General features: G+C 48.3%; 1 protein-coding gene across 5 annotated transcripts in view; it reads left to right on the forward strand.

Annotated features, from left to right (window-relative positions):
- Window positions 1-440: 440 nt before the first annotated feature.
- SAMD11 (sterile alpha motif domain containing 11) overlaps window positions 441-24,924 on the forward strand; it is a 53,340-nt gene continuing 28,856 nt past the window's right edge. Inside the window, exons 1-4 of one of the 5 annotated variants that reach the window (XM_035715907.2) lie at window positions 441-983; window positions 1,471-1,573; window positions 1,743-1,913; window positions 15,546-15,686. The gene's annotated coding sequence lies outside the window, so the exon portion shown is untranslated. The remainder of the gene's footprint in view (window positions 984-1,470; window positions 1,574-1,742; window positions 1,914-15,545; window positions 15,687-24,924) is intronic. The other 4 variants (XM_035715906.2, XM_035715904.2, XM_025427615.3 and 1 more) reach the window with 4 other exon arrangements.

The following is a 24,924-nucleotide window of genomic DNA, read 5'->3' on the forward strand; positions in this document are numbered from 1 at the left end:
AAACGACATTTCTGGGGGAGGTTGAAACTGCAATTATATTAGATATCCAGCCCCAGTTTGGTCTAAGTGACACCATTTGGGGCCTGTGGTTTTCTTTTTAACAGTTTCTTAATGGGTTCTCCTCTTCAGCCCTTCCCCCCATAGGCCATTTTAAATACAATAGCCAGAGTCTTCCAGTTAAAACTATATCGCATTTGGGACATATCCAGTTAAAGTGTTTGTTATCTGACTCCTGGGCTGTCTATGCAGCCTAGTAGGCAGCTGGTGAGCAAACGCCGTTGAACCATGAGTGAAATGGTGCACGCAGGCCCTCTGTGGGGTGGTGTCCACGTAGAGGCGGGTGACACGCCAGCCCGTAATTTAGGTGACGGGCACAGTAAATGCTCCCACACTTGGAGATGCACAGACCTAAGAAGGGCGTCTGGCCTACTCTGGGAGACAGGGAGTCCAAACACTTTCCCCCCAACTAGGCGAAGAAGGCAGAAGTCTCTTTCGCGAGTGGGTACATCGTTGGCAAAAGCCAAAAAGCCTTGGTTCCCCAAGGCTCCGCAAAAAAAAACAAAAAAACAAAAAAAAACCTGAGCGTCATGGACTACACCTCCCAGAATGCTCAGCGCCACCGCAGCAAGGACACGAACGACGCGTGAGGCGTGACGTATTCTGGGATTTGTAGTCCGGGGAACCTGCGGGTGTGAGCGACTCCTGGAACAAAGGAAGCGGGATTGTCCTCCTCGGGCGTCCCCTCAGCTTGCAGAGGGTCTCAGAGCCGGTCACCAGGATGGTAGGGGCCGCAGGTGGCGGGAGAAGCGTTCAATAAATACGGCGTTCCTGGCGTGGTCGGTCATAAAGAACAGAGGACAGCCCTGCCCTTCCGAAGCTCGCGCTGCACGGAGGCAGAGGGACAAACGCGAAAGAGAAAGGAAGGCGGGCAGAGGGCGGTCCTTCGGGGTGGGTGGCCCCGCGAGGACGCCCCGAGGGCAGAGGTGAGGCACCTGACGCCGGGGGCGGGGGCGGGGGCGGGGCTGAGGGGAGAGAGTAGTAGAGGGCACCCCGAGCTGACCTGTGGTCCCACCGAGTCCAGGACAGACAGCGGATCGGGCCAAAGCAGCGTGGGCGCGGGCGCGGGGGGCGGGGGGGGGGAGGGCGGAGACGCAGAGGGGGTCAGACTCGCGTAGAGCGGTGAGGGTGTGAGACAAAGGAGTTAGCCATAGGCCAAAAGTTTGCCCTGCGCAATGTAGGACATGAAGATGGAAAACAGATCATGTGTAGAAACCTAGGGTTGAGAATGGATTTTAGGCCGTACTTGCCTGCAAGCAGTGCATGAGGGCGGAGGATCCTAAGAAGGGGGTGGGCCTCTGGACTCGGTCCTTTCCGGGACCTCAGGGAGACCGTAGAACACGCCTCAGATTTGCACACTAGCATGGAGGGCTAGGAGCTTGTGCACTGACCCCCATCCATCTCTGTTGGGAGGCTGTTTCCAGGGCACGAATTCTCTGGCACTTTGGACACGCATATTCCTGTGACCAGAGTAACCCCTGAGTAGAGTGCAGGAGTTTGCAATAAAAAGCCGTAGGTGAGTGTGGAGAAGTGGGTGGGCTTTGACAGCATCTGCTCCCACATCCATGTGGAAGTATGAGCAGAGAGCTGGGCACACAGGTACAAGTCCCTGTGAGAAGGAGGGTGGGAGAGGTGTGCGTGGAGCCACAAGTACATGTATAACCAGATGAGATCATCACTGTCAGGGTGAACAGAGCAGAGATCCAGAGGAGAAAGAAAAGATCGGGAAAAGATACTGAGAAGCCACAACCAGGGAAATAGAAAAACCCAAAGCCTGTGGCATCCTGGAAACACAGTGTAAACCGGTGACTGAAGAAGGCATCAACTCTATGGCATGTTGCATTTACCAATGTGAGGTCAGTAATGACCTTACAGTAACAGCTCTGGGTGATTGGGATGGACAGCCTGACGAGAGGGGGCTCATTCTTTATTCTTTCAATAGCTGCTCTCATTAAAATCACACTAGCAATTTAAACATTGAAATTTGAATGTCAAGAATTGTTGACTAGGATTGCTGGGTAGTGAAAGGCTAAAAGCTCCTGCTGCCTTGGCCCCTCCAAATGCTCCTGCAGCCCAGATTTGTAGTCTCCATGGCCTGACCTCAACTGCCCTCTCTTCTGTGTCAAATGCCTTTTCAAATGACATCAGGTGAGCCTTTGTGACTTAGGCCTCAGAGGTCACATCTGGAAGTTAGTAAGGAGGATGGGGGCAATTCCTGGCCTCAGGTTCCTGAGCTGCCTGCCTAATTAAGTCAATGCCTGTGTGGCACACAGGGCAAACAAGGTCCCCAAGTCTCCTAGGCACAGCAGGAAGGGGCTAAGACCATTTTTCTATGAAAGAAATGCCCCCAGACCACCACAAACAACCATTTCCAGGCCTACAAAGAGCACTCTGTCCACCCTCCCAGACCTGGACTCTCTGGAAAGGGTCCCAGGGAAGAGCTGCCCTTGGAAAACCTGTCCCTTCCCTCTAAGTGTGTGGGGCAAGGAAGAGTCTATGTGAAAGGGGAATCTTCACAGGCAACCCAGGATGGGTCGGGTGAGGTGATGGGAGCATGGGCATGTTGGGGGGGGTAGCTGTATAGACTGTGTGCATAACCTCTGGGTGGGGCAGGGTCTATGTGGACCGAGTGTGGTGGGGCAAGAATGTCTGTGTGTGTGAAGGGATGCCATGTACGCACAGCCATGTATAAGAATGTATTTGTGTGTGCAAGGTCAGCGTGACTGACACTGGGCAGGGCAGTAGGCTATGCAGGTAATTTTATTTACTAAGAAATGACAGTGTGGAGGTGTCCTCGTGTGGCTGGGGGAAGAGTCTTTACATGCTACCCTGAATTGAGGGACTGCCCATGTGTGATGGTTAGGAAGCAGTCTGTGCTTTTCCATAAGAAGGGAGGAGTCTTGGGGTGGTACCAAGTTAACAGAAGCCCCAAGAAAGTGACTTAGTATCTGGGGTACCATGGAGATCAGATGGGAGGAACACTATGGAGCTCTCCTGGCCTGGGGTCCTAAGCTGTAACTGGGCAAAGCCCCTTTAGGGCTCCTGCAGACTGGTCTTCTGCTCACCTTCAGGGTTTCATCCTGCTCCTCAAGCTGTACTACACCGGGAACCATGCTCCTCTGCACGCCCTGTAAGGAGAAGAGAGTGGGCCTCCCAGCGGAGGGAGGAGTGGGTTAGTGGGAGCCAACAACCCCTTCTCGGGTGTCTGGCTGGCTCAGTGGTGGACCATGTGACTCTTGATCTTGGGGTTGTGAGTTCCAGCCCCACACTGGGCATAGATCTTGCAAAGAAGATCAATATGAAGGAAGTGACAAAAGAATAGGAATATTTGACAGATTCTTTTATTGAAGATTTTATTTATTTGAGAGGGAGCACAAGCAGGGGGAGGGTCAGAGGCAATGGGAGAAGTAGGCTCCTCACTGAGAAGGGACCCCGATGCAAGGGCTTGACCCCAGGACCCCGAGATCATGACCTGAGCCAAAAGCAGACCCGTAACTGACTGAGCCACCCAGGCACCCCTATTTGACAGATTCTTACAGTGAAAATAATGTAGGTACACTGATAAAAACAGCTCAATGTACTTGAAACAAAATCATGTTAATCAAGTTTTTAGCCGCTTGAAAGTGAAACATTTGAGGTATTCTCTATACATGAGGAAATATCAACAAAACAAAGATGATGACTAAGATTTATATTATTCAATAAAGTTTGGAAAGTTCTCATCAATGCAATAAAAAAGTTAAAGATTTGGAAAAAAAAAAAAAAAAAAGCAGCAACCCCTTCTCACCTGAGTATGGAAAGTCAGTCAGTTCACCCTTTGAAAGGCAAAGCTGGTTTGCAGGAAATGGTGCTGCATGTGGTTGACTCCAGATGTATATGGGCTGCTGAGTGTTTACTGTATTCATTTGCCAGGCTGCCATCACAAATATCATAGATTATGTGGCTTCAAAAACAAATTTATTTTCTTACAGTTCTAAAGGCTAAGAGTCCATTTCTATTATTCAAATCACCCAGTCTATGGTGTTTTGTTATGGCAGCCCAAGCCACTAAGACAGTGAACATGGGAAAATCAAGAAAGTCACATTTAACCTATGGGCCTCAGAAACACCTGGGTGACTCCATGGTTGAGTGTCTGCCTTAGGCTCAGGGCATGATCCTTTTTTTTTTTTTTTTTTTAAGACTTTTTATTTATTCTTGAGAGACACAAAGAGAGAGAGAGAGGCAGAGACACAGGCAGAGAGAGAAGCAGGCTCCATGCAGGGAGCCCGACTCCGGACTCAATCCCTGGTCTCCAGGATCACACCCTGGGCTGAAGGTGGCGCTAAACCACTGAGCCACCCAGGCTGCCCTCAGGGCTTGATCCTGGTCCAAGGCTTGAGTCCCTCATCAGGCTCCTTACCAGGAGCCTGCTTCTCCCTCTGTCTCTCTCTGTCTCTCTCTCTCTCTCTCTCTCTCTGTGTGTGTGTGTGTGTGTCTCATGACTAAAATAAATAAATAATCTTAAAAAAACAAAAAGGATCCAGCAAGGATGGTGTCTAGAAGGCAGTCCTGTCTGTAGGGAAGAAGAGGTGGGGAGAGAAGTGACCCCTGCAAGAGAGGCTATTTGAACACAGTTTGGGGGCAGCTTCATTTGGGACAGGCCAAGCCTGGGTGTCTCCAGCCTTCAGATGTGGGGCTGGAGATGCAGCCTCGGGAAGGTCAGTGGGGGAGGGATCAGTGTGAGGCCATGTGTGGGCTGTGCAGCACAGTGTCCTGAGGAGCATCCCTCCATGAGCTTGTCCCACAGAAGTCCTGCTGCACTTGCCGACAGGTCCACCTATGCATGTCAGGTCTTGGTGTCTGCCCAGTGTTTGCCAGAACGTCTTAGCTATCGGCACGCTAGACACTTGTTCAAAAGCAAGGAGCTATAACTTGGGAGGAAAGAAGGGAGCAAGGGACAAGACCCATGACAGGTGTGGACCCTCTGGCCACTGCCGCTAACCCCAGGAGAAGAATGGCCATGATTTTGTGAGGCTGTAGCTTCCAATCTCTGGAAAAGCAGACTGATGTCCTGCCAGCCCCAGCAGACGAGCAAGGATACCTCATCTGTTTTCAACAGAAGCCAGGCTGAAGCCCACCCCCTTCTAAAGTCCCTGAGTTCTGAGCCCCCAGTACCCCCTGGGTCGGAGCTCCTAAGGACCCCCTTTCATTCTCTTCCCAACAGCCCTCCCTGAGGTGAGTCATTGAGAGAAGGGGAAGGGAGGAGGGCTTGAAAATGGAAGGAGAGTGTAAACCCCACCCTCCAGGCTATGCTTTGGGCAAGAGGACAGCAGGGTGCTAACTGCTCAGACACTAGCAAATACCTGCACAGCTCAGGGAGCCTGAAGGACACACTGATAAAAAGTAGCAAGTAGGGAAAAGCCCAGGTGAGAAGGGTACCATGGGGGTGAGGGATGCTTAGGCTGGGACACCTGGGGCAGGTACACTGCAGACACCTCCCAAGGGCAGCCAGGCCTAAAGGGGACTGTCCTGCTGGTATTCTGGGGACATGGCTAACTTCAGACTTTCCTGACTCCACAGTGCTGTGCAGGAGCTGAAGACTCAGCCATGAGCATTGTCCTGTAGACTGGGTACCACAGTGACTTTGGGGGCAGGATTGGAGATGAGACAGTTCACCTATATAAGGAAGGGAATGTACTTTTTTTCCAAAGGAGGAAAGGTTAGTTTGGCAGCAGGGGAGCCTGGGGAGAGCAGAGAGGGGACATGGGCATGGAAACAATGGAAGAATGGCCTTGGCATCTACACAGCATGTGACAGTTTTGGAGGGTAAGAAACAGAGGAAGCGGCTTCGTCGAAGTTTTGAGAGCTTCTGGGCACAAGCAGGATGCATCAGTTCTAGGGAATGTAAGCGCCTCATGACTCTGACCTTGATCAGAAGAGCCAAGGCAGCCATCAGCAGTGGTGGCTTTGCCCTGTCACACTGTCAAGATACTGATGGGAATGTAAATTGGAGAGGAGCCCCAAGGGAACCTCCAGGTACACCTGAAGACTTGTAATGGGTGGGACTCAGTCAGTGAAGACTCCCTGCCAGCTAACTCTCCTCCACAAAGCCAGTCTGTTTGATCTCTACCTTCAAGCATTTCAATACAGGAGACTTCCGGTGGCTACTGTGTCCAGGATTGAGAGAGTCCAGTGCCTTTCCACAGCCTGCTTCATGCATCCCTATTCTGGAAGAGTGGCTTCCATTCCCTCACCTCTCCCATCTCTCAACATTGCAGTCAGGATCTTGTATGGTGATTAGCAGCCTCCATGTAGTTAATTCAGGACAATCGTCAGCCTCCTCCTCCCTGACTTCTGGGCAAGGGTCCTGACCTTTACTAACCACACAATCCTTGTGGGATACTCTTCCAAATGTCCCTCTGGTTTTCCTGCTCTGCCCAGGGCCCACTGTCCCCACAGGCAAAAGTTCCCTGGCTACCTTCAGAACTTTGTGTACACACACACATACACACCACTGGAGAATGCTCCCATGGTTTCAAACACTTGTGGCTTCAATTTGCTGATACTTGTCCCCCAAAATGCATCTACATAGCAGACTCCTGTTCAGACTCCAGACATACATATTCAAACTGCCCACTCAACACCTCTACTTGGATGTCCCACCGAGAAACAGAACAGCTTTTAGTGCACATCTTCTCCCCGTAATAAACTGTAACCATGAGCATAGCAGCGTCTCTCAACCTGAGTGCTTCCAGCAAATCATTGAACCTTGGGGTGTTCTTGGTGCCAGACTCTTCATATTACACCTTCCCTGCTCAGAGCCTTCCTCTCTCAACTGGTCCAGTGAAGTTCTCTCTGTGCCATCTCTCTCTCTTTTACTCTACACTCCTGTCACCTTCTCTGTCCTTGAAAAATATCAAGCTTGGTTTGACTCAGGGTCTCTTCCATCAAACCCCTTCCACTTTCCAATGGCTGACTCATTGCCATCTAAGCTTAGTTCGAACATCAATTCCTCACAAAGTCTTTATTGACCTTACAACCTAAATCACCCTACCTCCCAGGCCCTCTTTCCCTCAAGTTATTGGCCAGGATTATGGTCTCATTCTGGAAGCCTGACTTGAAGACTTTTCTTCCAAGCTCAGTCATGTGGTTGTGGTCAGGCCTGGTCCCTTGTCACATGGGATTCTTCATGGGCTTACCTCACAACATGGTAAAGAGCTTGCTCAGAGTGAGCATAGGACCAAGAAGGAAACTATAGTCTTTTTTTTTTAATTGAGGTATAATTGACATAAAATACTATATTAATTTCAGGCATACAGTGTAATGATTTGATATTTGTATGTGTTGTGAAATGATCACCACAACAAGTCTAATTAACACATCACCATACATAGTTAAAATTTTTTTCTTGTGATGAGAACTTTTAAAATCTACTCTCTTAAATCTACTCTCACAAATATGCAATACTGTATTAACTCTGGTCATCATGCATCATGCTGTACATTACATCCCCATGATATGCTTATTTTATAACTGGAAATTTGTACCTTTTTTAAAGATTTTATTTATTTATTCATGAGAGACACACAGAGAGAGAGAGAGAGAGAGAGAGAGAGAGGCAGAGACACAGGCAGAGGGAGGAGCAGGCCCCATGCAGGGAGCCTGATGTGGGACTTGATCCCGGGTCTCCAGGATCACACCCCAGGCTGAAGGCAGCGCTAAACTGCTGGGCCACCAGGGCTGCCCAAATTTGTACCTTTTAACATGCTTCACTCATTTCACCTCTCTCACCCTCTAACTCTGGCAACCACCAATTTGTTCTCTGTATCTATGAGCTCAGGGGTTTCCTGTCTTATTTTCTTTTTGTTTTTAGATTCCAAATATGTGAGATCATACAATATTTGTCTTTCTCTGACTTATTTCACTTAGCATAACTCCCTCAAAGTCCATCCATGTTGTTGCATATCCCTTCATATGGCTGAGTAATATCCCATTGTGTGTGTGTGTGTGTGTGTGTGTGTGTGTGTGTGTGTAATATTCCACATCTTTATCCATTTTTCTGTCTGAGGCTGTTTTCATGTCTTGGCTATTGTAAATAATGTTGCAATGAACATGGGGGTACATATATATTTTCAAATTACTGTTTTGTTTGAGATTAGGGAGTATAATGCCTCCAGCTTTGTTCTATCTCAAGATTGCTTTAGCTATCTAGGGTCTTTTGTGGTTCCATAAAAACTTTAGGGTTGTTTGCTCTATTTCTATGGGAAAATGTCACTAATTTTTTTAAAGATTTTATTTATTTATTCATGACAGACACAGAGAGAGAGAGGGAGAGAGGCAAAGATACAGGCAGAGGGAGAAGCAGGCCCCATGCAGGGAACCCAACATGGGACTCGATCCCAGGTCTGCAAGATCACATCCCAGGCTGAAGGCGGCACTAAACCATTTGGCCACCGGGGCTGCCCTATCACTGTAATTTTGATAGGAATTGTATGAATCTGTAGGTTGCTTTGGGTAATATAGATATTTTAACAATATTAATTATTGGGGCACCTGGGTGGTTCAGTCAGTTAAGTGTCTGCCTTTGGCTTGGGTCATGATCTCAGGGTCCTGGGAGTGAGCCCCATGTTGGAGTCCCTGCTCAGTGAGGAGTCTGCTTCTCTCTCTCCCTCTGTCCCTCCCCCCTCACTCATTCTTTCTTTCTCTCTCTCTCTCTCAAATAAATAAGTAAAATATTTTTAAACATATATTAATTCTTTCAGTTTATGAGCACAAAATATCTTTCCATTTATTTGCATCTTCTTCAATTTCTTTCATTACTGTCTTAGTTTTCACCTTCAAATCCAAAACAGGTTCCATGAGCATGAAATATCTTTCCATTTTTTTGTGGCATCCTCAATATCTTTCATCAGTGTTTTTATAGTTTCACAGTACATATCTTTCACCTCCTTGGTTAAATTTATTCCTAGATATTTTATTCTTTTTGATACAATTATAAATAGGATTGTTTTCTTAGTTTCTCTTTCTGATACTTCATTATTAGTGTACAGAACTGCAACAGATTTTTTGTATTGATTTTGTATACTTCAACTTAACTGAATTCATTATTAGTTATAACAGTTCTTTAGTGGGTTTTCTGTATATAATATGTCATCTGAAAATAGTGAGTTTTACTTCTTCCTTTCCAATCTAGATGCCTTTTACTTCTTTTTATTGCCTAATTGTTCTGGAAAGGACTTCCAATACTGTGTTGAATAAAGGTGAGAGTGGGCATCCTTGTCTTGTTCATGATCTTAGAGGAAAAGCTTTCAGCTTTTCATTGTTGAGTATGATGTTAGTTGTGGGCATGTTGTGTATGGCCTTTATTATGATGAGGTACATTCCCTCTATACCTACTTTGTTGAGAGTTTTTTATCTTAAATACATGTTAGAATTTGTTAGATTCTTTCTCTGCATCTATTGAGATGATCATATAATTTTTATCCTTCATTTTGTTAATATGGTATATCAGATTGATTTGTGGATATTGAACCATCTTTGCATTCCTGGGATAAATACTGCTTGATCATGGTGTATGATCCTTTTAATGTATTATTGAATTCAGTCTGCTAATATTTTGTCTGGGATTTTTGCATGTATTTTCATCAACATATTAGTCTGTAATTTCCTTTTTCTTGTGGCATATTTGTCTACTTGTAGTATCAGGGTAATGCTGGCCTTGTAAAATGAGTTTGGAAGTGTTCCCGCCTCTTCTATTTTTTTGGAAAAGTTTGAGAAGGATTGGTATTAATTCTCCTTTGAATGTTTGTAAGAATTCACCAGTGAAGCCATCTGGTCCTGGATTTTTGTTTGTTGGGAGGTTTTATATTACTGATTAAATCTCCTTACTACTAATTGGTCTGTTCAGATTTTCTATTTCTTCATGATTCAGTCTTTGTAGGTTGTAGGTTTCTAGGAATTTATCCATTTTTCTAGGTTGTCAAATTTGTCAGTTTATAATTGTTCACAGCAGTCTCTCATGATACATCTCTTTCATTTCTGATTTTATTTGAGCCTTCTCTCTTCTTTTTCTTGGTGAGTCTAACTAAGGATTTGTTAATTTTGTCTATCTTTTCAAAGAACCAGCTCTTTGTTACATTGATCTTTTCTGTTGTCTTCTTACTCTCTGTTTCATTTAGTTCCACTCTGATGTTTATCTCCTTCCTTCTAACCTTGGGCTTTGTTTGTTCTTTTTCTAGTTCCTTGAAGTGTAAATTTAGTTTTAGATTTTTCTTGTTTATTTATGTAGGCATTGACCTTCATGTAGTGCTATGGTCTTAGAACTGCTTTTGCTGCATCCCATATGTTTTGGTATGTTATGTTTCCATTTTCATTTGTCTCAAGGTATTTTTGGATATTTTTCTTTGATCCATTGGTTGTTCAGTAGAATGTTTTGTAATCTTCACATATGTGAATAATCGATTTCTAGTTTTGCACCATTGTGTTCCAAAAAGCTTATTACATCTATTAAGACTTGTTTTGAGCCTTATATTTCATCCTGGAGAATGTTTCATGTGCACTTGAGAAAAATGTTATTTTGGAATTGAATGTTTTGTATACACTTGACCCTTGAACAGTGCAGGGATTAGGAGTGCTAACCTACCACAAGTCAAAAATCCATGTATTAACTTTTGAGTCCCCCAGAATTTAACTACTAATAGCCTACTGTTGACCAGAAACTTACTGATAACATACACAGTTGATTAACATGTATTTTTTGTGTTATTTATATTATATACTTTATTCTTACAATAAAGTGAACCAGAGTAAAGAAAATATTATTATAAAAATCATAAGGAAGGGAAATACATTTCTAGTCCTGTATTGTATTTATTAAGAAAATCTACATAAAAGTGGACCCCTGAAGGTCAAACCTGTGTTGTTCAAGGATCAACTATATATCTATTAATTCTGTCTGGTCTTATATGTTAAGACCATTTTTCCTTATTGATTTTCTCCTGAATGATCTATCCATTGATGTAAGTGAGGTATTAAAATCCCCCAACTATTATTATATTGCTAGTTTTCCCTTTAGGTTTGTTAATATTTGCTTCATAAATCTAGATCCTCTTTTGTTGGGCACAGAAATATTTACAAATATTATATCCTTTTCTTGGGTTGATCCTTTTATTATTATGTAAAGTCCCTCATTGTTGCTTATTAGTCTTTGTCTTAAAGTGTGTTTTGGGGGTACCTGGGTGGATCAGTCGCTTAAGCATCAGACTCCTGATTTTGGCTCAGGTCATTATCTCAGAGTTGTGGGATTAAGCCCCATGTCAGGCTCTGTGCTCAGCACAGAGTCTGCTTGTCCCTGTCCCTTTGCTCCTCCCATGTTTTTTTTTTCCTCTTTCTCTCAAATAAATAAAATCTTTTTAATAAAAAAGTGTGTTTTGTCTGCTACAAGCATAGATATCCCAGCTTCCATTTGTGTTCCATTTGCATGGAGCACCTTTGTCCATCTCTTCACTTTCAGAGTATGTGTGCATGTCCTTACATCTAAAGTGAGTCTTGTAGGGGATGCCTGGGTGGCTCAGCGGTTGAGTGTCTGCCTTCAGCTCAAGGAGTGATCCTGGAATCCCCGGATCGAGTCCCACATCAGGCTCCCTGCATGGAGCCTGCTTCTCCCTCTGCCTGTGTCTCTGCCTCTCTCTCTCGCTCTCTGTGTGTCTCTCATAAATAAATAAAATATTTTTTAAAAATTAAAATAAAATAGAGTCTTGTGGACAGCATATAGATGGGTCTTATTTTTTTATATATTTAGTCACTCTATGTCTTTTGACTGGACAATTTAGTCCATTTATATGTTAAGTAATTATCTGATAGGTGTGTACTTATTTCCATTTTATTCTTTCTTTTGTGGCTGTTTTTGTAGTTTCTCTCTGTTCCTTTGTTCTCTTGCTCTCTTCTTTTGTAGTTTGGTGAATTTAATTAGTGCTATGCTTAGATTCATTTCTCTTTATCTTTCGTGTATCTACCATATGTTTTTGAGTTGTCATTACCATGAGGCCTACATATAATAATGTATATTTTAACAGTCTATCTGTTTTAAGTTTGAATGCATTCTAAACTTAAGTTTGAATGCATTCTAAACCTCTACATTTTTAGGGATGCCTGGGTGGCTCAGTCACTTAAGTGTCTAACTCTTGGTTTGGCTCAAGTCACCACCTCATGGGCCGTGAGATGGAGCCCCCAGTGGGATCCATGCTGAACAGGGAATCTGCTTGAAAGATTCTCTCCCTCTGGCCCTCCTCTCACTCTCTCTCTCTCTCTAAAATGCATAATTTTTTAAAAAATAAAGCTTTACATTTTTACTCTCCGACATACAGATTTTATGTTTTCAATGTCACATTTTACAACTTTTTATCCTGTCTGTCCCTTAACTAATTGTTGTAGTTATAGCTATTTTTACCATTTCAGTTTTTTAACCATTATACTAGCTTTATAAACTATCTTTACTCTATGTTACCAATGGCATTTATACTTTCATATGTTTTCTCATTCATACTTTTTTTTTCTCATTCATACTTAACACACTTTTTGTTTTGAGCTTTAAGAACTTCCTTTAACAATTCATGTGATATCAGTCTAGTGGTGATGAACTCCTTTAGATTTTGCTTGTCTGGGAAACTCTGTATCTCTCTTTCAATTCTGAATGATAACTTTGCTAGGTAGAGTATTCTGGGTTGGAAGTTTTTTCTTTCAGTACTTTTTTCAAGGAATTTTATTTTTAGTTTATTTGTTTATTATTTATTATTAATTAACTTATCTATTTGTCTATTTATTTATTTATTTTAGGTAAGCTCTATGCCCAATGTGGGGTTTGAAGTCACAAAACCAAGATCAAGAGTTGCATGCTCCACCAACTGAGCCATCCAGACACCCCTTCAATACTTTAAATATATATCATACTTTAAATATATATGATGCCACTCCCTTCAGGCCTGACAAGTTTCTGCTTAAAAAATCTACCAATATTCTTGTGGAGGTTTCTTTGCATATAACAAGTTGTTTTCTCTTGATGCTTTTACTATTCTCTCCTGTCATCAATTTTTAACAGTTTAATTATAACGTGTCTTGGTGTTGGTGTCTTTGACTTCATCTTATTTAGAATTCTGTTTGCTTCCAGGATCTAAATGTCTGTTTCCTTCCTCAGGTTAGGGAAGTTTTCAGCCATTACTTCAAATAAGCTTCCTGTCACTTTCTTCCTTTTCTTCTCCTTCTGAGAGCCCTCTAACATGTATGTTAGTGCACTTGATATTGTCTCAGAAGTCCCTCAAGCTATCTTTATTTTTGTTTTTCCACTCTTTTTTCTTTTTGCTCCTCTGTTCCAGTGAGTTCCACTGCCCTGTCTTTTTCTTTTCTTTTCTTTTCTTTTTCCGGAGAGAGAGGCGTAGGGGCAGAGGGAGAGGGAGAAAGTGAATCTTAAGCAGACTCCATGCCCAGTATGAAGCCCGATGCAGGGCTTGATCTCACAGCCCTGAAATCATGACCTGAGCCAAAATTAAGTGTCAGAAGCTTAACCAACTGAGCCACCCAGGTACCCCAGGTGCCCTGTCTTTAAAAGGTGTCACTGATCCTTTTTTGTGCTTCATCTAGTCTGCCATTGTACCTCTCTAGTGTATTTTTCAGTTATTATATTCTTCATTTCCATGACTTCTATTTGATAGTTTCGCTTTTTTTTTTTTTGAGGTTCTCACTGTGTCATCTTTTCTGCTTGCCATATTTTCATAACTTAATCTCAGAAGCTCAGAAGTGATGCTCCATCACTTCCTGCCATTACACAGATCATGGGCAACATGAGGGGATCACTGGAGGCAGTTTAGAGGCTTTCAGGGGCTCTCATCTTCCTTCAAGCTCTACTCTGTCTTGCCTCTAAGCCCCACCTCCTATACACACTGGGCACTTAGGAGCTGAAAATAAATGAACACCCCACATCTATGCACTTCTGCCAACATATGTTCATCTCCCCCCTCTAGACTGTTCCTCCCACTCCCACTCCCACATACAGCTCATCAATTCATATTCAAGACCCTCATCAGAGACCCTAGGGCCTGTCATTGGAAAGGAGTCCAGAGACACCAGGGTGGCTCAGGGGTTGGGTGCCTGCCTTTGGCCCAGAGCATGATCCTGGAGTCCCGGGATGTAGTCCTGCAACAGGCTCCCTGCATGGAGCCTGCTTCTCCCCTCTGCCTGTGTCTCTGCCTCTCTCTCTGTCTTTCTCATAAATAAAATCTTTTTAAAAAGAGAGAGAGAGAGAGAGAGAAAGAGGAGTCCACAGGCTGAGCTCAGCCTCCTCTCTAGGCCCTACAGGATTATGTTAATTTATGTAAAAAGACACTATTGTGGAGGATAACTTATAAAGGTGGGAACTTTAGGGATCCCTGGGTGGCGCAGTGGTTTGGCGCCTGCCTTTGGCCCAGGGCGCAATCCTGGAGACCCGGGATCGAATCCCACATCGGGCTCCCGGTGCATGGAGCCTGCTTCTCCCTCTGCCTGTGTCTTTGCCTCTCTCTCTCTCTGTCTTTCATGAATAAATAAATAAAATCTTTAAAAAAATAAAAATAAAAAAATAAAGGTGGGAACTTTAGCTAGAAAAACATTTCTAAAATGCCAAAAACAAGGTTGAATACAAGGCTTGTGCAGGGGGACATGGGAGAGAGTCCAGGCCAGAGAGATCGAAGGAGAGGGATATCGCAAGCCCTTTCCTCTGCTGATGAGGAAAGAACTGACACCAGCAAGCCACATATAGTATGAACAGTGACCAGGCCCAAGAAAGAACTTGGATCTGAGCAAAGGGGACCAGGAATTTAGCCCAAATGAGGGGTCTCTCAGCAGGACAGAGGTGGCTCTGGACTAAACTACTGCAGCCAGAGTTCCCTCTGTCACTGCAATGTTCTCCCAAGCAGTGAGAACGACTATGCAAAGCCACCAGGGTTCATGCACTGAGCACTGTGCCAGCCACACAGGATGGTGCAAGTCCCAGTGTCCCCAGATGCTGGTCTAACAGTTTTGTGATTTGAAGCAAGGCCTTCTAACCCTCAGAGCTTCACTTTCTGTGTCAGCAGGCTCTTCTTGGCAGCCCTGATGAAGTACCAGCAAAAGGGTGTAGGGCCGACACTAGGTCACTACTTCTCCAGAGCCAGAGCCTTGAACATATGAGTGTGGAGGTCCCTCCACACTCAGACCTGTGAGGTCCAAAGAGGCCCCTGCTCCTAGAGTTTGGTGAGGATCCAGGGCCACCTGATACCGCTTCCCATCACCCAAGAAACCAGGATCCCTGGGGCTTGGGGATGCGGGGCCCATGTGCCTGCTCACGCCTGCCTTTCCTCCTCCAGTAGCTGGATGACTGAGAGACTACCCACTCCCACCCTCCTCGCACCCGTGTCTTGTCCCTAGACACCATGGGCGCTTGCCTGCTGTCCCTGAGAGGGCACGGGGTCTCTCATCCATCCGTTGTCTTGATTTCCCAGGGTGGAACTGCTGTGGGTCCTCCGCGAAGGAACACAGCACGGCCACGAGAGGGCGCTGCTCCTCCTTGAAATGCCGCTCCAACCTTCTCTGAACATCCTGCACCCTGCTGAAGAGTTCCAAATAAACGTTTAGAAATGAAGGTGAGCAAAAAGGAAGCTGGGGGTGGGAGTGCATCATAGCAATTTTGGGCCAGGTTCCCAAAATTCTAGTCTTATTCTGGACCCGAAATTGACAAAAAGGGGCTCACATTCCGGAAAGTATCTGCGATAGAAATTTGGTTCTGACATCTAACCATATCCCCCACTTCTGGGTAAACACATGTGGGATTTTGTTGCCAGAGCTTGCAGACTTGGCCATTTGGGCTCACCTGGAGACCAGCCTAATACCTAACACTTACAAGGACAGCAGGGAATAGAGGAGAACCGGACTTTGGAATTCAGCAAGAATCTTCTGATAAGCTGAATGTCCCTGAGCAGGGGACCCAGTCTCTGAGAGACAATTTTGTCACAGAGATAATAGTGCCTCCCAGAAGGGTTGTTAGAACCATCAGAGGCAATGTGTACAGTTCTCCCCCCATCACCAGGCAGCCTGACCCTCTCCCCCACTCTACTGGTAAATCGCTGCCACCTGAAACTGCCATTCGGCTGAGAAAACAAACACATAAATAAACAAGGCACCACTCTACATCCACAGGAATAGATAAAATTAAAAAAAAAAAAAAGAGTACTGGTGAGAGTGTAAAATGATGCAGCCATTGAGGAAAACAATTTGATGGTTCCTCAAAAAGTAAAACACAGAATTGCCGTATGATCCAGCAATTCACTCTTAGGCCTATACTCCCAAAGAATCGAAAACTAGTATCCAAATACCTATACACGTATGTTCACTATTTGTAATGGCCAAAAAGTGGAAACAACCCAAATATCCATCAACTGATGAATACATGAACAAATTGTGGTAGATCCACACAACAGCAATAGGATGGAAGGTGCAGGAGGAGGGATAGAGGGGACACTAGTCCCGAAGCAGGAGACAGGATCCTGTCCAGTTTCCTCCACGGTGACTTTGGCCGCCGTCCTTAGCCTCTCTGGACCTCCGTCTCCTCATCCGCCACCTGGGCAACACGGCGAGGGCGATCGTTGGCTTTCTGATCTGAATGAACAGCACAGTGCCTACCCCGCTAGTAACACTAGTAAGAATAGTCGTCCTTGGTGTGTCGTTCCTGCTATCCCTGTGACGTGGGGAGGAAAGACAGAAGAGCAGATAGGGCTGCAGAGAACTGGGGGGTGGGGGCAGGGCGGAGTATGGGACCGAAGGACGGGAGGTGGCCTCCTCGGGACCGAGACCGAGACCGAGACCGAGACCGCGCTGACCCGCGACCGCCCCGACGCCGCTGGGCGGCTCCTGTACCTGCCGCGTGCCGTGCCGAGGCGCCCACCGGGATCTCTGGGCAGTGCGCCCAGGCCCCGGGGCCACCCCGGGCTCCCACCCCCACCCAGGCTGCATCACCCGGGGTTCCGGCGCGCAGTGCCCCGGCCCGCAGCCCGACCCGGAGGGGGACGGGAAGGGAAGGGTTAAGCTCTCGGCGCGCCGGCTGGGGGTGGGCAGGGGAGCTGCCGCCGCCGGCGAGCCGTCGCGATTGGCTCGGCCGCAGGACCCGGGGGCAGCTGCGGGCGGACGGCCGCCCAGACTTCCCGGACGCGCCTGGCGCCTCCGCTGCGCCGCCGGCGGCCTCCGGGGACGCGCTGCCCGGCTGCCTGGGGACAGCTCTGCTCCTGCGCCAGCCCCCCCCCTCCCCCAAGTCTCCCGCCCCGGGGGGGGGGGGGGGGCGGGGACTGTCTCTCTCGGTGCTCGTCAGCCCGGTGACAGCGAGGTTGTCCGCGCCCTCCGAGGCCGGCCCCTAGGAAGGGCTCCCACCGGCCAGCCCACGATCATGCCCCTCCCCGCGGGCTCCTGCGGGGCTGAGTCTGTCTGTCCCCATGCCTAGCCACGGGCAATCGGCCAGGTCCCATGAAGCTGGGGGTAAGAGCTGATCCTCCGGCTGTTCACACCTAGGAAAAAGCTGGATCTGGATGCTTTCATTCCCCCTCCCAGACCCCAGGAACTTCTCATACCGTACAAATGGGGGGGGTGGGGGGGACTTGTTCCCTGGGCAATCTGAGCCTGCCAGCACCCTCCTGTGGAGCCCTCAGCCACCCACTATGGCCGGAAACCTTGGTGGTGGTTGGGCAGCTCAGCACTCCCCAGCCGACCACCACTGGCAGCCATTCAAACTAGAATCCGAATTGGAGCCAGAAGAAGCTCCAGAAAATCCAAATCTATACGCTCTAAACGCATATGACAAGTGCTGATAGTCTTGGTTGTTATTTTGAACAGTGTAGGTGTGCTCAGCTGCTGAGATGGACACTGGTGAGAAAGGCATCAATTCAGAGAATCTCACTGCAAATAGAAGACAAGGTTCAGAGTAAGAAGAGGAAACGATTATGGAGGTTTTCAGAGAAAAGTTTTCTCTACTTTCTCTGTCTGGACACTGGAGCGACATACCTACCCTCCCCCCGAGTAGGACCCTGTGGGCCTCAGCCCTGAGCAAGATTTGGGGGGAAGACCTGTCCACTTCCTTACTTGGGCCCTGTCTCCTCTTCTTCATGGCGGGGCCTGGACCTTGGTCCTCTGCCTCCTCAACAACCCTCCCACCCCAGCACTGCCAGCCACCCTATCTCAGAGGCTCCTCCATCTTCATCCCCCTCCAAGGCTGCTCTCCCTTTATAAAAGGGCAAGAATCTCCTTCCAGCCTCCCTCTCCAAGGGGAGGGAGGCAGTGAGGCGATCACCTGTCCCACTCCCTCATCTATCACCCTGAACTGTGTTTCACGATAAAATTACTCATCCTCAGCCAGTGATAAATGAAATTGGTCTAGAGGCGACCACACAGAGCGGGGTGGGGGTGCTTCATTCAGGGTTTCTGGGCCTGGGTGAGGGAAACCCTGATGAATTGTCTCTGTGTTAGCACACAGACTGGTGAGGGCCAAGTTAGTAGGTCTGTGTGTCCTAATGTGTACTCTTGGTAAAAAGATCTGTGTGTGTGTTTCTGTGTTTGGGCATGCTGAGCCAGCCTGTTGGCCTTGCAGAGTGACAATAATCGGCGTAGAGGCTGGGGGCTGAGCCTTGAAGCAGCGGGGATTCAGAGTCCAGGCAAGGTCACAGAGAGGAGAGGCTCTATCCCCCAGAGGAAGGGGCTGGAGAAATCAGAAAACTGTGGAGCACAAGAATGGGGTGCTGGGGCAGACAGGAGGAGGGGCTGGGTGTCTATGAGCTTTGTGTGGTGCTGAAAGAAGGAAGCAGGCCGATCCTGAGCGAAAGGCCAGGATGGCCAGTGACCATGCAGCTGCAGGTAAGCATGACAAAGCAGCTTCTAGCAGCTTCAGAAGTCAGATGAGCCCTTGCCCATATTAACTGGAGCCTCTGGACACTAAGGTATCTAGAGGTCAGGCTCTCAGTACCAGCCTTCTTCCCCCCTCCTCCTCGTCTGCCCCGAGCACCCCATTTCGTGGCTCACCACAGTTTTTTTTTAAACAGACTTTATTTTATTTTATTTTTTTTAAGATTTAATTCTAGGGCAGCCCGGGTGGCTCAGCGGTTTAGCGCCGCCTTCAGCCCAGGGCCTGATCCTGGAGACCCAGGATCGAGTCCCACGTCAGGCTCCCTGCATGGGGCCTGCTTCTCCCTCTGCCTGTGTCTCTGCCTCTCTCTCTCTCTGTGTGTCTGTCTCTCATGAATAAATAAATAAATAAAATCTTAAAAAAAAAGATTTAATTCTATTTATTTATTCATGAGAGACAGACACACACAGAGAGAGAGAGGCAGAGACACAAGCAGAGGGAGAAGCAGGCTCCATGCAGGGTCTCCAGGATCACACCCCAGGCTAAAGGCAGCGCTAAACCGCTGAGCCACCGGGGCTGCCTCTCACCGCAGTTTTCTGATCCCTCCAGTCCCTTCCACCAGGTAGCAGAATGATATCCAATGGCTCCTCTGGATTTCTCTGGATCCCTTGCTTTCTTTTGCTTGCAGCCTTGGAATCCATGAGAACTCCTTAGCCGATAACTAAAGGGTTAATTAATAATCAAAATGATGAGCTCGAGGGCAGTCCTTGGGCCAGAGCAGCTGTGGGCTCCTTTGCTAGAGTACAGAAATCCAGAGGACCAGACCTCAATGTTACTCCACCACCTGCCAGCTGTCATGGGTAAAAGGAAGTGGAAAGAGCACCTACCACACAGGTTGCTCTAAGGGCACTTGAGATTATGCTTGTGAAATGCTGAGTCATTGCGACACTTATTTCCAAGGTCTTCAGAGGGCTGGCTGGCCCCCCCAGAGTAGAGAAGAGACCCCTCTTTAGGCTCACAGATCAAGCAGAAATATCGGATTCCTGTGCAAGCCAGAGCCAGAGTCAGAGTTCTGGAAAAGCAGGGAAGTATGCTCAAAAGTTCAAGGGACAATGGACTCATTCGGACCAGAGAGATCCAGGAAGCTTCAAAGGGGAAGCAGCATTTGAAATTGGCATGGAAGGATGAGTAAAATTGGACAGAGGGGACTGGTGCCAAAGTGCTGTTCTGGAATGCGGGTGGTCCAGCCCGTTTCAGGTGGAGGGTTAGAGCTTCCTTTTCTGATTCCCACGCCCAGAAGAGAGGGCCATGTGAACCAGTCACTTTTGTCCATAGTGGGCATGACGCTGTGCCTGACACAGAGGCAGGCTTAGTGCTGACTGAACAAATCAGAGAGAAATAATAAATGTGTGTTCACCTTGCAGGCAGTGGAGCCATGGAGTTAATGAGTCGAGAAATGACAGGTCGAACATTCTGGACAGTATGAGAGAGGCCAGTGGGGAAAGAGTGGGACCCTAGGAGGTCTGCCCACAAGGCCCGGCTCAGGGAAGGCCTAAGATGCTAAAGGGGAGCAAGTGTGGGATAAGAAGGGGGGCTCATCAGACAGCTCAGGGCTTGAAAGGAGAATGCTAGGGCAGAGGGCCTGTGGTGTCCGTGCTATTTGGGCACTGAGCTTTGAAAATCAGTCACTACCTTTGAAGATAGTACCTCATGGGGACAGAGGTCACCTCCCAAGAGTGACACGGACCTCTAAGCTCCCCTGGGGTAGCTGGGGACAGCATCCTCCTGCCATGTAAGCCTCTGACGTGGGATTCCCAGATGTTCTCACTTGATGCTGGCTATGCTGAAGGGGGACATTTTGAATTGAAACCAGGTTCTCTCTCTGAGAAAGAGGTTTACCTGCCACTTAAAGAATGCCTGGCTCATTGGAGCCTTTGGGTCCAACCTGTCCCCCAAATAGAAGAAATAGAGCCCAGTTTAAGAGCAAGACTGGTGGATGGTGCCCTCACTCCCTTTCATTCTGTCCCTCCACCCTGCTCTGGAATATGCCATTCCTGATACTGTTTGCCCATCTATCCACAGTGCTAGGAGCCTAGATCCTGGTTTGCCTGCAGGTCAGATATCCGCCTCCTCCAGGTACCATATCCCAAGGCTGCTTCTTTGGCCAGAGGGCCAGCCCTAAGAGTCCTTCCCTCCAAGCTCCCCATGTCAGAAACACCCTGTCCTTGGAGTCCCTACGCAATGACAGGCCAAGATCTGAACACAACTCTGTTTCAGACGATGTCTACTCCTGCCTGCGTCTTGTGTGTACACATATTAGCAAATGCATGCCCTTGTGTGGCACATGTGTGTGTTTATTATCAAAGCTGCTGTTCCTTCTGTCTACAGAATACACTTCCAGGCAATAAAACAAACCTAGCATCTCTAAAGTTTCTTTCCATTCCCAGGGAATTTTCAAGATTGAATTTCCTCCCCCAGTGGCAGCATCCTAGGGCACTGGTGATGAAGCCCTCCCAGCTAAGAGATGGACCCCCTGGTCCAGGTGGAGTACATTTAGGTCTTGCTACTGTAAAATGGACAAAATTAGCCCCAGGCCAAACACTGCTCTGGTCCTCCCAGCAAAGCTTAAAAGCAAGACCTGAGGGGACCAAACTTTGTCCAAATGACTTCCTGATGTCCAGAGTAAAGTATAAGAATATTTTTGAAAATATTCAGCACCCATCAAAGTACACAATCCTAGTCATCCAATTTAAAATCACCAGGCATGCAAGGAAACAGGAAAAGGTGACCCATGAGAAGGAAAACCAGTCACTTGATGCTGACCCAGAAATTATGGGGATGGCAAGGGAAGAGCACAGGGCACGAAAGGGCCCACTACAACTGTCTCTGGGTGCTCAAGAAGCCAGAGGACAGGCTGAACAAGTTAAGTTAAGTGGGGACCTTCTGGGGCTGCTAAGATGAGGTCAGTTCTGGGAAGGAGGCGGACTGCATAGATGCGGAGAGTAGGATCTCTGCCAGGGGGACTTGGGCTTGGACCCAGACCTGCAGGCGGTTTCCCAGCATGCACAGCTGCTGGGATGAGCCATTTCTATCCCACCCTATGCAGGCTTGGGATGCCTGGCAAACAGCAGGTGCTCGATACATATTAATTGTCTTGTTTAATTCTCATTCCCATTATACAAATTGAGACTCGGAGAGGTTAAAGGTCTTGGCAGCCAAGAACTGGGCATGTAGCCTCAGACACTCTGGGCAGCACACCACCAAACACCAGATCTGTACCAATCTGATGAGTTTGAGGTAGGCTTAGGGTATAACCCCAGTCCCCTAGGAAGTAAGCCAAGACAGGAGGGTTCAGGTCCAATCCCATTAGCTGCCAGGAGGCAGATGTCAGTGCCCAAACCCTGACTCCTTCCACATCCTCCATCGAGGCTATCTGGAGTCTGGAGCCCACCACCCCAATTTCCCAAACTTGCCTTGGCCTCCCCAGTTTGTGGGTGGAGACAGGGAACCACAGCGGACAGGCTGGGAACCCTGCCTGAGGGTGTTCATTTCCGTAATTACCATAATTGCCTTAATCACCACTTGGGCTGGAACACTCTTCTGCAGCCTTTGCATTCAACCCCCACCTCTGCACACCTCAGCAGGTCCACCTGGGGGTACAGATGCACAGCCCAGGGGCACAACATGCTCACCCAGCCACCCCAGCAAGCCCTTCCCTGCTGCAGCTTGGGCACCACCTGCCTCCAACAGCACCCTTGTCTAGACTGTTTGCCCTATGCCTGCGCACCAGACCAAGAGCCCAGTGCTGGACACAGGAAAACAAAATGAGCCAGGAAGTGAATGCCACGCCTGCAGGTGTGCACACTCAGGTCCTGGTGCTTGCTCTGAGTCCCACCCAGGAAGGCACAGACTCACTCCGAGGAGTTGACACAAACCCAGACACAGACCTCTCCTTTCTCCTGACTGGGGATGGGCTAGGTCAGGGAGGGGGGCAGTTTGTGGGCCTCTGTTGTACTGCTCATAATGACCACTGCCCTTTCTGCGCAAGTGCCATGGGCCAGGAGTATGCGGTAGCTTTACCAACCTCCAGTGGTTTGGCTTCACTTACACAAAGGGAGGATCTGAGGCTCCGAGCAGCACAAGAGCAAAAACCCCCAAGCTCCCCCTCACTCCAGAACTGGCCTCAGTGCTAGCTGCAGCCCATAAGCTTGCACTGAGGATCCACGTCCTGCCAGTGAGATTCTGGGGGCGGCGGAGGGGATGACAATGAGGGTCTTCACCCAGAGTCTCCACAACAAACAGCAGCTGAGAATCAGGCCAAGGCAGGCGGTGGGACTGCCGCTGGCTCCTGCCAGGCCCCTGGCAGCATGAGCGATGGCAGGCTGAGCGATAAGAAACTAATAATTTATGTTTCCAGCTCCCGAGGCCCCGGCGCCAAGGGAAGGCTGGGCCACAGCCTCCTCCTCACACTGAGCGGCCGCAATCCTTTATTGCACAAATTATTAACGACCAAAGAATGAATGACTCTGTAATCAGATCAGGGCTGCCAGCACTTTTCATTTCGTTTATTTGTATAAATTCTGAAGTCAGGGTCTAGCCTGAGCCTAGAAAGCCAGTCTCACACTAGACGGGTGCTCAGGCCCCCACCTGGACCGAGCACACCCCTCCCTCACCCTCATCCAGTGCTTCAAGGGGTGCTGAAGACAGAGGGTGTCGAGGAGGGGGTCAGGGAGGTAGGCCCGAACTGGAGGAGTTCATGTGTGCACACTTCAACCTCATTAGGCAACGGGCCCCTGGGCCAGGGTCAGAACTCTGTCCTTCAACCTGCCTCAGGGCCATCTCCTACCTATTTTCAGGGCCAGAGGCTAGCCCAGGGCTTGGTGGAGAGAGAAAGCTCCCTGGTCCCTGCAGGAAAACCTCTGCTCCCTCCCTTTCTTCATCCTTCTCCCCCAGTGCCTGCCCCATCACACTGAACGGCCAAGCCAGCAGCAGCCCCAGCCCGTGGCCCTCTCTGTCTGCTTCTCCTGCCTGCCTCCCACCTCCTTTCCTCTTCTCAGGCTGATCTCTCCCCTGCCCTCCCTTTTCCTGTCCTGCTCCTGGGCTGGGCTGTCTTCCCTTGGGTACAGGGCCACGAGGTTCTTGTGGCAGCGCTGAGGACTGAGCCGCCTGTGGTCCTCTCACAAGCCCACTTTTAATCCCATTGACCTCTCGTTATACTACAGCGCATAAATTCAGATTTGGAGAGCTTATGTTCCATCATAAATTGGGCTGGCAGACTTCCGATCAACAAGATAAAGCTGTCTCCTGTGAGGTGGGTGTTTTATTAGTCTTGGCCTCGATGCTGCAGGCACTGAGATTGGGGGGAGGAGGGGTGAGTCCTCTGTTCTGGAATCCTCCTGTGCTGTTCAGAGCAGCCTGATGGTACCCAGAGATCCAACTGCTTCCTGTCATCACGGGCAGGCACCAGGAACCTAGGCATCCCCTGGACCTGGGCTGTAAATGCCCTAGACCCCCATCCCCCCAGCACCAGACCGAGGGCCCACTCCTCAGTCCTCAGGCTGGACACTCGAGGGTCACAACAGAGGCTCAATGTGCACCTAAGCATGTGTATGTCTGTGCCCTTCCCTCCCTGGTGGACCTTTGAGAGCCTGGCCAGAGGCAGAGTAGGGTTCAGGGATCACGGGCACCTGGATCTGCCTGGAACCCTGGGGGCCAAATGGCTGGAAGTGGGGACCCAGAAGAGGGAAGTCAAGTCCCCAGCTCCAGAGATGTGGTGACCACATCTAGCTCTACTTGCAGGTACAGACACAACCCATCCAGGGACCCCACAGGCAGACATGGGGAGGTCTTGGCAGCTGTGGGCCGCTCTGGGCCTAGGCTCTTGCCACTCACTCAGAATTGGGAGTGATGTCTGCTGGCCTCACCTGCACCCCCCCCCCCCCAGGGGTCAGGTCTGTCTTCAGAATCTCAGTCAACACCACCTCCCTCTGCCCCTGACA

Source organism: Canis lupus, chromosome 5 (assembly GCF_003254725.2).
Source record: "Canis lupus dingo isolate Sandy chromosome 5, ASM325472v2, whole genome shotgun sequence".
Classification (NCBI taxonomy): Eukaryota; Metazoa; Chordata; class Mammalia; order Carnivora; family Canidae; genus Canis; species Canis lupus.